Raw genomic sequence first — 11,313 nt, forward strand, 5'->3', positions numbered from 1 at the left:
GCGCAGACCGGAAAGTACTGGAGCGAGTCATTCATAACCAGAGTAAGTACTGCTCCATGAAGCGTGCATGTGTGTGCATGTGTGTGCGTGCGTATGCGTGCGTGCCTGAGGCTTCGTCACCATGGGAACTGAGTTTGTCCCACCGGGCTGCAGTGGCCCCCACAGAGCACAGGCTCTTTGCCCACAGGTGGGCCATCTCCCGGCCCCTTGGTCATAGCCCCAGGCCGGTGCCAGCCACAGCCCGCCCTCCCCACGGAGGACCCTGGACGCCTCCCCAAGTCCGGGGCGATGCTGGTCCAGCTCCGTGACCGGCCCTTGTTTTGCGGGTCCCCTTCACAGGCGCCTGCCTCTCTCCCAGCCGGAGGGAGAGCCGGGGCCTCCGGGGCCAGCGGCCGTCTCACGGAGGCAGGAGGAGGAGCGGATGTTTCTAGGAACCAGACGAGGCTCTTTCTCCCCTTTGCTTGCTCCAGGAGCCAGCAGGACAGACACAGAGGTTTGATTTTTTAAGGACACCTTGGAGCTTTCGTTCTTTGGAACATACCAATCTCATACCGTGCATAGCGCTCTGGACACCGCCTCCACCCCCCACCCCGCAAACACTACTGAAGAGGGCAGAGGGACCCCACATTTCCACCACCATGGTCTCTGGGGCCCTTTCTCTGGCAGCCGCGGGCCGGAGTCCTACCCCCAGCCGCACTTCTCTCCCCGGTGGAACTGGATCCGGAACGGTGCACAGGTTCCGACTGCACCTCCCAGGTGTGCGCTGAAGAAACAAGGTCAGGGCCATCCTCTGTGCTCCGCAGCGACTGCCGCCAGCATCCTTCCGCACCAGAGCCGCGTGCTTCCTGAGTTGAACGGACACCGGCATCGGGAAGGGAATGGGCCGAGCTGCGGCCAGAGGGAGAAGCAGGCGCGTGAACCCTCCTGAGCTCACTTGTAAAAGGTGACACTTTGGAGAGCCTCCCTGATCGGGGCTGCGGCTGCGCCCTCGAAACACGGGTGCAAGGCCTGGGACGAACACAGCGCGCTCAGCTCCCGTCACCACCCCGTACTGGTCGGCGCCTAGCCCTTGGGAGGACAGGTGGAAGATTCTAGAGAGACTCACACTAGAAAACCGAGGCAGCCCGTGAGGCACCTGGGGCCACTGTCCCGACGGGGGGTGCAGGCAACCCGGCTGGAACCTCCAGCAGAGGGAGGGGAGCGGCCAGGCTCGCCCTCCGCACACCCACAGGGGCTGCGAGTGCGGTCAGACTCTGCAAATAAAAAGACCGGCCTGGACACATGTGAACTTCCGATAAGCAAACTTTGATTGGTACAAGAATGTCTGAAATCCTGCATGGGGTATATTTACGTTAAAAAAAAAAAAAAAAAAAGAGAGGGAGGGGGCGCCTGGGTGGCTCAGTGGGTTAAGCATCTGCCTTCGGCTCAGGTCATGATCTCAGGGTCCTGGGATCGAGTCCCGCATCGGACTCTCTGCTCAGCAGGGAGCCTGCTTCCCTTTCTCTCTCTCTCTCTCTGCCTGCCTCTCTGTCCACTTGTAATTTCTCTCTGTCAAATAAATAAATAAATAAAATCTTAAAAAAAAAAAAAAGTATTCACAGTCCGGGCGTCTAGGTGGCACATTCAGAAAAGGGTCCAACTCTTGATTTCGGTTCAGGTCACGATCCCAGAGTCCTCTGAGACGGTGGGGCTCTGCGCTCAGGAGGCGGCCTGCCTGACTTCTTTGTCTCCCTCTCCCTACTCCTGTGTGTGTGTGTGTGTGTGTGTGAGCACACGTGTGCGCGCACACTCTCTCTCAAGTAAATATTGTTTACCTAAAATTCAAAGTTAACTGGGCACTTTGCATTTACCTGGCAGTGCTGACAGGAAGGAGCTGACTAAACCCCCAGCTCCCCTCCCGCATCGCCGTGCGCCACCGGCCCAGCCGGGAGAAGCCAGAGGGAGCGGGAAGCCTGATTGTGATGAGATCCAGACATCAGGGTTCCAGGACACAGGGAGCCGGAGGCCAGGAGTGGGGCTCGCCCACATGACACACTGTAAGGGGAGGCACTGCTGAGGGCCAGCGCGTGCGGAGACGGGAGCGCCGGGAGAGTGAGGGAGACCCCGCGGCACGTGGCACCCCCATTCCACGGAGCCGCACTGCAGGTCCCGCCAGCGGGTCAGCGGCTCTGGCCTCAGCTCCCCTGACCAACGGAAGGGGAAGGGTATTCAATTAAGATGTATTTCTAAGATTCCTTCTACTTTCCTTGGTTTTTGATAGTTAAATTGCAGCAACCACCACAAAACCTGGGTGCCCTATTGTTAAAAACAAAAACAACCAACCTCGGGACTCTCGGGTTCCCACATAGCACAGCAGCCCTAGACCTTCCGGCAGAGAATCCAACCAGCCTGGCCCTGAGGGAGGCTCGAAACTGGGGCTCCAGGACGACGACAGAACCATCCAGCAGTGGAATACGACCCAGGACCCCGTTTCAGAGGGAAAGAAGGTGCGGGGACGTTAAACCGTGTAGCCGCTCTGAGAAACGTTATGGCAGCACCCCAAAAAATTCAACACAGTGTTACCATATGACCCGGCAGTCCTCCCTCTGGGGTTTACCCAAAAGAACTGAGAGCAGGAGCTCACACCGATCGGTGCCCACCCGTGTTCACAGCAGCCCGACTCACAGCCTCGCTCGTGAGCTCGTGAGCACGCATGAGCTCGAGAGGAGGAGGGGCATGGGGAGAAGCAGGGACCCCGATGAGGGACTCGATCCCAGGACCCTAGGATCATGGCCAGGGCAGAAGGCTGACGCTTTACCTTCACCGACAGAGCCCCCCAGGCACCCCTACCAGAGTTATTCAATAAACAATGAAAGAAAACATATCTTCTGCTTTATTCTTTTTTAAAGATTTTATTTATTTGACAGAGAGATCACAAGTAGGCAGAGAGGCATTCAGAGAGGGGGAAGCAGGCTCCCTGCTGAGCGGAGAGTCTGATGCAGGGCTCGATCCCAGGACCCTGAGATCGTGCCTGAGCTGAGAGTAGAGGCTTAACCCACTGAGCCACCCAGGCGCCCCATATCTTCTGCTTTAGAATAGTGTTCATGTAAAAAGTTAACATGGAAGAAGGGTTTTAGCCCACAAAGGAGTATTTCTCGGTTATTTAGAAAATTAATTTACAGCAAAAACAGCATTTCCTCGTGATGCCGGGTGATGGCGTTGGGGTCACTGGGTTAGCACCATTAGAAATGTTCTTAGAAATTAATCATGGAACTCAACCTGCGGCCCTACGGTGTCACCACCCCAGGCCTCTCCCATGTTAATAGAGCCACGGCTTATTAGACTTCGAGACACAACAACAACAGGCAGTCCTCATTCCCTTCCAGACCCTCCTGCCCATGCGCCTCCTGACAGCTTCTTCTTTTTCTTGTTTGATCTTTGCTGAGAAGTGGGGAGTTCGGAATGGCACTCGTTAATTTACGTGCTCATCTCAGTGGAAAGAAGGAGATCTTCTTAATTTGTCTGCTCGTTACCAGGAGTTTAGAGCAAGCCCTTCGTGCCACAGAGGGCTCCACTCTTCTGGGGAGGGTCAGCTGGGAACTGCGGTCTTCCCACGGAGCTGAACAATTTCCCTGGTTTCCTTCCTGGCCCGCTGTGCTGGGCAGAGCAAGGAAGGCGTGCACAGGGGAGAATAGAACCCGCTCCTATGTCTGAGAACTTTCTAATCGGGTGATGGATAAATCATGATCCAATAAAAAAGACCATTGTACTCACACCCCTGTCCTGGGGACTGAAGGAGGAGATGTACCTGGCTAACGGGATTGGGCGTGTGCTCGCAACTTCACCAGAGAACCCACCCGAATGAACACGCGGAGAGAGGGTCCACACCAGCAGTCATCGGGGAAACGCAGACTGAAACCACCACGAGACACCCCCACATGCAAAGGGAAGGGCTGGACTGTTTATCTAATCAGGCACCAAGTGGTGGCGGGAACGGAGCTGACCTGAATCACTGGAAGTGTGAGTTCTGTGCTGCTCGGGGGGGCAGGGCAGATGCTCCAATCACGAAGGAAACCACAGTATCTGGAAAAGGGAGAGACACACACCTACCATCCAATACAACTCAGGAATGTCACTTCCGGGCATAAACTCGAGGGAAGCGAAGGCTTCTGCCCGGGCAAAGACTTGCACACAAATGCTCCTAGCAGCTTCACTCACGGATCGCCCCACACTGAAAACCCAAGTGAAACAACAAAGGGGACATGGATAGGCAGAAGTCGGTACACCGTGCCCTACAATAGTACGCAGAAGCTAAAAGGAAGTTAATTACTGACACACACAAAGACGGGAATCTCAAGATCCTTAGGCTGATGCCTGAAGCCAGATGCAAAAGAGTTGATGCCCCGAGTCCATTTGTATGCAACCCTACAAAATGCAAACTAGTGTCTGGGGGAGGGCAGAGGCCCTGGGGAAGAGGAGGCAGAGAGGACAGGAACGTGGGGGGGATCCAGGAGAACTGGGGTGACGACAATGTCTGCATCGTCGCTGCCGTGGCAATTCTCAGAAGCGGAAACACCGCGGAACTCAACCGAATTCTATTGTTTAAAGGGGCGCAGCTTACTGCATGTAAAGCACACCTCAGGAATGGGACTGCAGGAAAACGTATAAAGCCACAAGAGAAGAGGAAGAAAAGCAAACAAAAGATGGCAATAGAGTTCTTCACACGGCTCTCTGGGGATCTGATCGATCTGCTAAAAACTGTACATAGTCAATGTATAAAATATGATGAGTTTGGTTTCAATACAATTTTTAAAAGAGAAAGAAAGTTCATTCACAAAGGGTGAGCATGTGGGCTGATAAATGCACGGGCAGAGTAGGGAGGAGGTCATTCCAAGAGCGGAGGGGGTCAGGAAAGTCTTCTGGATCCTCTGCCCTCAACCGCCGGGGCTTGGTCCTCTGGGCTGTAAGATGGGGGGCCTTGCCCCCACCAGGGGAGATGGTGCTATGGAAGGCTCGCATCCCTCCTGAATCTGTATCCTGAAGCCCTGATGGCTCGTGTGGCTGTATTTAGAGCTGGGGCTTCTAAGGAAGTAATTCAGGTTAAAATGAGGTCCTACGGCTGGGGCCCTAACCTGATAGGATTAGTGTCCTTATGAGACACCAGAAAACTGGCTCTGTCTCCACTTCCCCCTTCCCCCACCCCTCTCACGCTGTAAGGACACAGCAACAAGGGGCCCATCTGTAAGCCAGAAGAGGGTTCTTGCCAGGACCCCACCATGCCAACCCCATGTGATCTCCAGCTTTCAGCCTCCAGAAATAAATGTCTGCTGTGTAAGCCCCCACCCCTGTGAGACTGCAGCAGCCCAGGTCCCCGATGCCTGGGGTGTGCTGATGTGCTCATGTCCCGCCACATTAAGTTCCACCACACACGGTGACTCTCAGACTACCCTCCAGGCCTGGCTTCTATGCCTCTGGCAGCCCAATCCCCTCAATGAACCAGCAGACACCCCAACCCAGAATTCTCCACCTCAACCCTCTCCAGTCTCCAAAGTCCTACGAGGGACAGTTGAGCCTCCCCGCTGCTGGGCCGGGCTACAGAGCTTGGAGGCTTCATGACTCCTCTCTCGTTCCCATATCTGGTCCACCAGCAATCCCAGTGGCTCTGTCTTTGCCAAGTGCCCAGACTGACCTCTCCGCCCCTTCTCCACCACCACCACCACCGCCACCGGACTCAGAGCCCACGGGACTCTTTCAATTTCCTCCTGATGACTGACCATCCAGGGGTCCCTGATAGAGGGAGGATGCTTCCTCCCTCCCCCTCATCGCTATACCTGAGCCAGTGTGGTCCCACACCAGAGCCTGTGCATCCCCTGATGCAAACCCCATAACCGTTCCCAGAGGCACTCGGTAGAGCTGAGCCCTCCTGATGGCCAGCAAGGTCCTCCCCAGCTCCTCCTCTTCCTCCCTGGCTCTCGAATCCCCCCTCCCCCTCCCTCCTCCATCACTACCTCTGGGCTCGGGGACTCTCTGGGCTCCCCCCGCCCTCCCACCCTCCTTCTCCTGGTCCCCCCCCTCACAGCGCCCTCTACCACCCACTGGGTTTTCCAGAACACAGAGGGCAAAGTCCAGACATCTCAGGGGCAGCAACCGCAGCTTCCCCGCCAGGGAACACGTCCACCCCCCCCCACCCAGAGAACGGGCGAGCCACCCTAGAGCTCTCAGCCGGCCCTCAGGGCTCCGCGTCCCCAAGACGCAGGAGGGAAAGAAGCAGGCTTACCTTTCGCCCAGAAGGCTGACCTAGAGCCCACAGCGCTGTGATAAGGATCAAATACTCCCCGATCGCTGCATTCCTAAGGGTCTCATGACTCTTGTCCAGCTCACCGACCGCCCATACTGAGCTGAATGACAAGCACCAGAGAAATCTCATGAAAGTGGTTTCACGAGCAGAAAGCCGAAGAAAGACATTTATGACCTAATACTCCCTGCGCGTCCCCTGCCCCCTGAGCCCGACGAAGCAGATGACTAGCAGCTTCATGCAGCCAAAGTGCCGCTCTTTCTGTGCTTGGGTCCTGGCCCCAGGCGACTCCAGTAATCTCACTAAGCGTCATCGTACAGCAGCTCAGGAATTCTCTCTCTTGACCCTTGTGCTCCACAATCCCACAAGACCACACAGTTCCTGCTGTCCGGGGTCACCCTTCATTGTCCTAATTCCAGGTTGGCCTCCTGAAGGCTCTGGGGTCACGATCTCCTGGAAGTTTCCTTCATCACACGAGGCTGTTTAACCAAACATTCCGTGAGCATCTCAGGAGTGCCCGCAAGTGCGCCCCAGTGCTGGGTAGGGAGGGGGAGCTGTTTCAAAGGGCTTCGAGCCGGCATACCCTGTCCCACTCATTCAAAGCTTGGGATGGGGGGACCCTGGGTAGCTGGTGTCTTCTGACAAATTCCTGCGAGGTCAGGGGGAGTTGATAAGCCCCTATCCTCTACGTTTGGAGCATAGTTGGGGTCTTGGGTGGTAAGAGCCCCTTCCAGCTGGGGGCTAACCCAGGGGTTCTTTGCCATCCCACTGGAAGTTCTAATTCAACTATCATTGCCGTGTTCTCTCCCCAGCGGGGCTTCACACCCTCCCAGAACTGAGAACCACTGGCCAATCTAACGCTTTGACTTTACAGATAAGGAAACTGAGGCCAGGGGAGCCCAGATGAGGTGTTCAGGTCCTGCAGAGTAGGATTTTCTGACACCCTGGGGGGATCTGATGTTTTTTTCTGACGTGCCCATGTCTTCCCACCATTACCCCTCTCAAGAAGGATGGATCGTCTGGGCTTCCCCAACTAAAGACGTTAGAAACTCAGAAATGTCGCCAAGGTTCAAGGCAGTGGGATCCCAGGTAGGGAGCTTGGAAAAGCAACCCCCGCCCAATGCCCACCCTCACCCTAGCAGGAGGAACAAAAGAGGGTCTCCTCCCCAGGAAACAAACCTGAACTTCTCTCCCACGCCATCTAGTGGCACCGAGAGGTAGCGGGGAAGACGAGGCTGATGGGTTCAAAGTCACTGGAGTGTCCACCAGGGAACCGGGCCTGCAGTCCACCGCACACAGAGGGAGGTCCTCAGGCCAGACGCCCCGTGGACGCCGGTGGCCACAGGATTGTCACCCAAGAGATGAGACTTGAGGAAAGGTGGGAATTACATTAACTCAACTTTTTCCCGAGAAAGCAAACGGTTAGGAATGGGGGTCCCTCAAAAAAATTAAGCAGAGAATTACCGTCTGGCCCAGCGATCCTGCTTCCGCGGGTGCAGACCTCAGAGGACTGAAAGTGGACACTCAAACGGGGATTTGTACACACGTGTTCGTCGCAGCTCTGTTCCTAACAGCCTGAAGGTAGAAATGACCGCGGACGGAGGGAGAAAGGAAGCGTGAAATGTACACGCGGCGAGATACGGTTCCGCCCAGGACAGGTGAACCCCCCGTGCGTTCAGTGGGGCTCAGTGGAATGAGCCAGCGACGTGCACAGAAATGCTGCAGGATCCCGCTTCCGTGGCACAGGCAAGAGTCGAATTCATGGGGAGGGAGAGTAGACCGGTGGCCGTGAGGGGCTGGCGGAGGGCGATGGGGACTTTGCGCATCGTGGGGACCGAGTTCAGTCTGGGAAGATGGAAACGTGCTGGAGACGGGCGGTCGCACAACGCTGTGGGTGCACTTAGGGTCTCTGAACTGTGCACCTGAAATGGTTCAAAAAGGGAGGTTTTATGTCGTGTGTATTTTGCTACAATGCGGGGGGGGGGGGGGGCTTTGGGGGTTGGGGGTAAAAGCCGAAGTGCTGCGTCGGGCTGAGCTGAGCATCAGTCCCCAGAACAGGACCGTCATTTCTCCATCCATTCGGGGGCCCAGTCATCAGCACACAGTGACAGGACCACAGGCCAAAGACTGTTGCAGGCACTGGAGCTCCGGCGTCCAAACCAGACAGATACAAGGTCCTGCCGGGGTAGAGCCTACAGCCCATTAGCAGCCGGTAAATAAGCCAGAGGGAGGAATGAGGACATTGCTTTAGAAAAACAAAGTGAGGCCAGGCTGACACAGTGACCTTTGAAAAAGGGCCCTGAAGCCGGTGAAGGGGAACATGGTGTCCGGGGAGGGGCTCAAGGGAAAGGGCTGGAGTGGGGGAGGGGAGCAGTGGGGCAGAGAGGAGGCCCTGGGGTCAGATCACGCACCCACCTCACCACTGTGAGGACGCTGGCTTTCCCCATAAATGAGATGGGAGCCTCGGGGTGGGGGAGTTTGGGCAGAGGAGGGTCTTGGGATGTAGCAGGATCACCGGGCTGCAGTGTGCAGTGCGAGAGCAGACCAGAGAGGGCAGGCAGAGCCGAGAGACCAGTGGGAGGCTCCTCGAAATCCAGGCAGGAGCTAATGAGAGCGTGAAGAAGGAGGCGGGTAAATGGGCCAGTGAGGAGTGCTCTGATTCCGGATCTGTGTCGGCAGAGGCGCGGGATTTCCTGAGGCCTTGGGTGTGGGTCATGTCATGAGGGACATGAGTCAAGGGTGACTCCCACGTGTTTGGCTTTTGTCCTAAGTGTCTAGAAGGTTGGGGACGTCCAATTACTGAGATGCAAAGGCAGGGAGAGGTGAGGGTTTGGGGAAAGAAGAATAAAAAATACCCTTTGAACATCCTGAGTCGGAGATGGTTTTATGATGTCCACGGGGGGCGTGGAGGAGACACGGGAGTCCAGTGCTTGGGGACAAGTCCAGGCTGCTGTGGCGGGCTGGCGGATGAATCCGCAATGAGATCACACGGGGAATGAGTGTGGATGCGGAGGGATGAGCCGGTATGCGGATGCTGCAGAGATGGAAAGCCTCTGCGAAGGAGCCTAGGAAGGGCATCGGGGAACGGAAGGATAGCAGGGGAGCGAGATGTCCTAGAAGCCAAGAGACGAGTATGCTTCACAGAGAGAGTGGCTGCTTTGAATCACATGCTGCTGTTGGGTCACGTTGATGAGGACCTGGTGACTGACCATTAGATTTGGCGACATGGAGGTCATGGACCTTGATGAGTGGGTTAGACCCTGACAGATGGGGATGGGAGTCAGATGGTCTAATTGTGTCCTTCCTGCGTTGTTGAGAACCAAGATTATTGGTGGGGAAGAAAAGAGATGCATGGAAAAGCAAGCGAGCGAGCGAAAGAAAGATAGGTAGAGGGAGGGAGGAGAGTCGGAAGGAAGGAAGCGAGCAAATCAGCAAGCAGACAGAAGACAGCAGCACCCACAGTCCTGCCAAAGGAAGGGACCCCAGGTGTCTGGTGCGTGCGGCAAACACAGCAGACAGAGGAACGTGCTGGACAGCAGCACAAGAGGGCATTTCACAAAAATATCTAGACGGCAGGAAACACCACGGGTCAAGCACCCCCCGTCCTTATCAGACCAATCGTAAAGGAAAAAGAAAACCCTTAAAAAAAAAAAAAAAAAGAAGCATGGAGGGGAAACTTGTTGATTATTTAAAGAAGTAAAAAACATATTTAAACAATTAGCTGGGCAAAAAGCAAACTGTAGCATTCAGGGATCCCCGCTCGTATGATAAAACGATCAAGAAATGTGGGAAGGTGATTATGATAAAAGTCGACCTAAGCTACCCCTGGTCCTCAGAGGGGAAGGGAGGGGACCGCGCTTGGGACGGGCGCTCAGTGGTTTTGTGGGAGTGTTGGCCATGTTCTGCTTCTTGACCCGGGTGGGGCTTAAAAGAGTGTCAGTTTTCTTGCTGCTGTGACTTGTGAAGGTGCACAATTGTCCCCTTGGGGGGCATGTTGGAAACACGATGGGTGTTCTTGTTGCCACTTTGACGGGGTTACCTCGGGCCTTTTGTGGCTGGGACCAAGTCTGCTAGATGTCCCTCCAGGCACAAGGACAATCTCACACAAAAAAGAATGGTCCCGTGTCTCCTGTGTTTTTCCAAACGCCCTGGAGGACATTAATGCAGGTGGGGAAAAGAGACTAAACGTTGACATACGCACACAAAGGTTTTTACAAATTAATTATAAGCCACTAGGCAATCAGAGGGAAGACTATTTCTGTGTCCTTGTCGGAGTTTCACCAAACGTTGACCGTTCTGAACTCTCCTGCCGCTGCCTACCGCGAGCCTGTGGCACCCATCACGGTCACCTGCCTAGAACAGTTCACGTCCGTCGCTGTCCCATTCCTGATGATTCTCCAAACATGGTGCGGGCGTGAGCTTCTGCTACTCTGTTATGTCTTTCGGTAGACTCAAACCTAAGCGTTTCTATGCTGGAGAATGCATTTGATTATCAATCACTTTCATTTCTCCCTCATATTATAGTTAGGGCATTGTACTTTTTTTCCCTTCAAAATCGTGTTACAAGAAAGTGGGATATCTGTGAATTTCATTTCAGCACACCAATAAGCGTGTGACAAAATATTTATTAGCTGACGGATCCCACTTATGTAAGGCATCTAAAGTAGTCAAATTCATAGAAACAGCAGGTGGTAGATCCCAGGGCCTGTGGGGGACAGGGACGGAAAACTAGAGTCACTGAATGCACAGAGATTCAGTTCTGCCTGCTGAAAACTTCTGGAGATCTGCTTCACAGCAATGTGAACATATTTAGTGCTATTGGGCTATGCATTTAAAAAGGGTTAAAATGGTAATTTTTTATTTTATCATTTTTATTGAAATGTCATTGAAAGATGGTCATATCTACGTTGTGGGTTTCCTAACCTTATTTTTTTTTTTTTTTCATTATTAAAAGGACGTAGTGGTTTCGATTGGTTTGAGAACAACGATCTTTGTAAGGGTCCACATGCCAAAACAAGTGTCATAACGTGGTCATCTGA

At 54.4% G+C, this 11,313-nt stretch overlaps 1 long non-coding RNA gene across 1 annotated transcript; it reads right to left on the minus strand.

The window, feature by feature from the left end:
- Positions 1-3,037: 3,037 nt before the first annotated feature.
- Positions 3,038-9,613, minus strand: LOC131839604 (uncharacterized). The gene is made up of 5 exons (XR_009357009.1): positions 9,130-9,613; positions 7,739-8,196; positions 7,454-7,641; positions 6,257-6,753; positions 3,038-5,061 (listed from the first exon to the last, which is right to left on the minus strand). It is a non-coding gene; the product is annotated as an uncharacterized LOC131839604 (long non-coding RNA).
- Between the last annotated feature and the right edge of the window lie 1,700 nt (positions 9,614-11,313).

This window comes from Mustela lutreola, chromosome 8 (genome assembly GCF_030435805.1).
Source record: "Mustela lutreola isolate mMusLut2 chromosome 8, mMusLut2.pri, whole genome shotgun sequence".
Classification (NCBI taxonomy): domain Eukaryota; kingdom Metazoa; phylum Chordata; class Mammalia; order Carnivora; family Mustelidae; genus Mustela; species Mustela lutreola.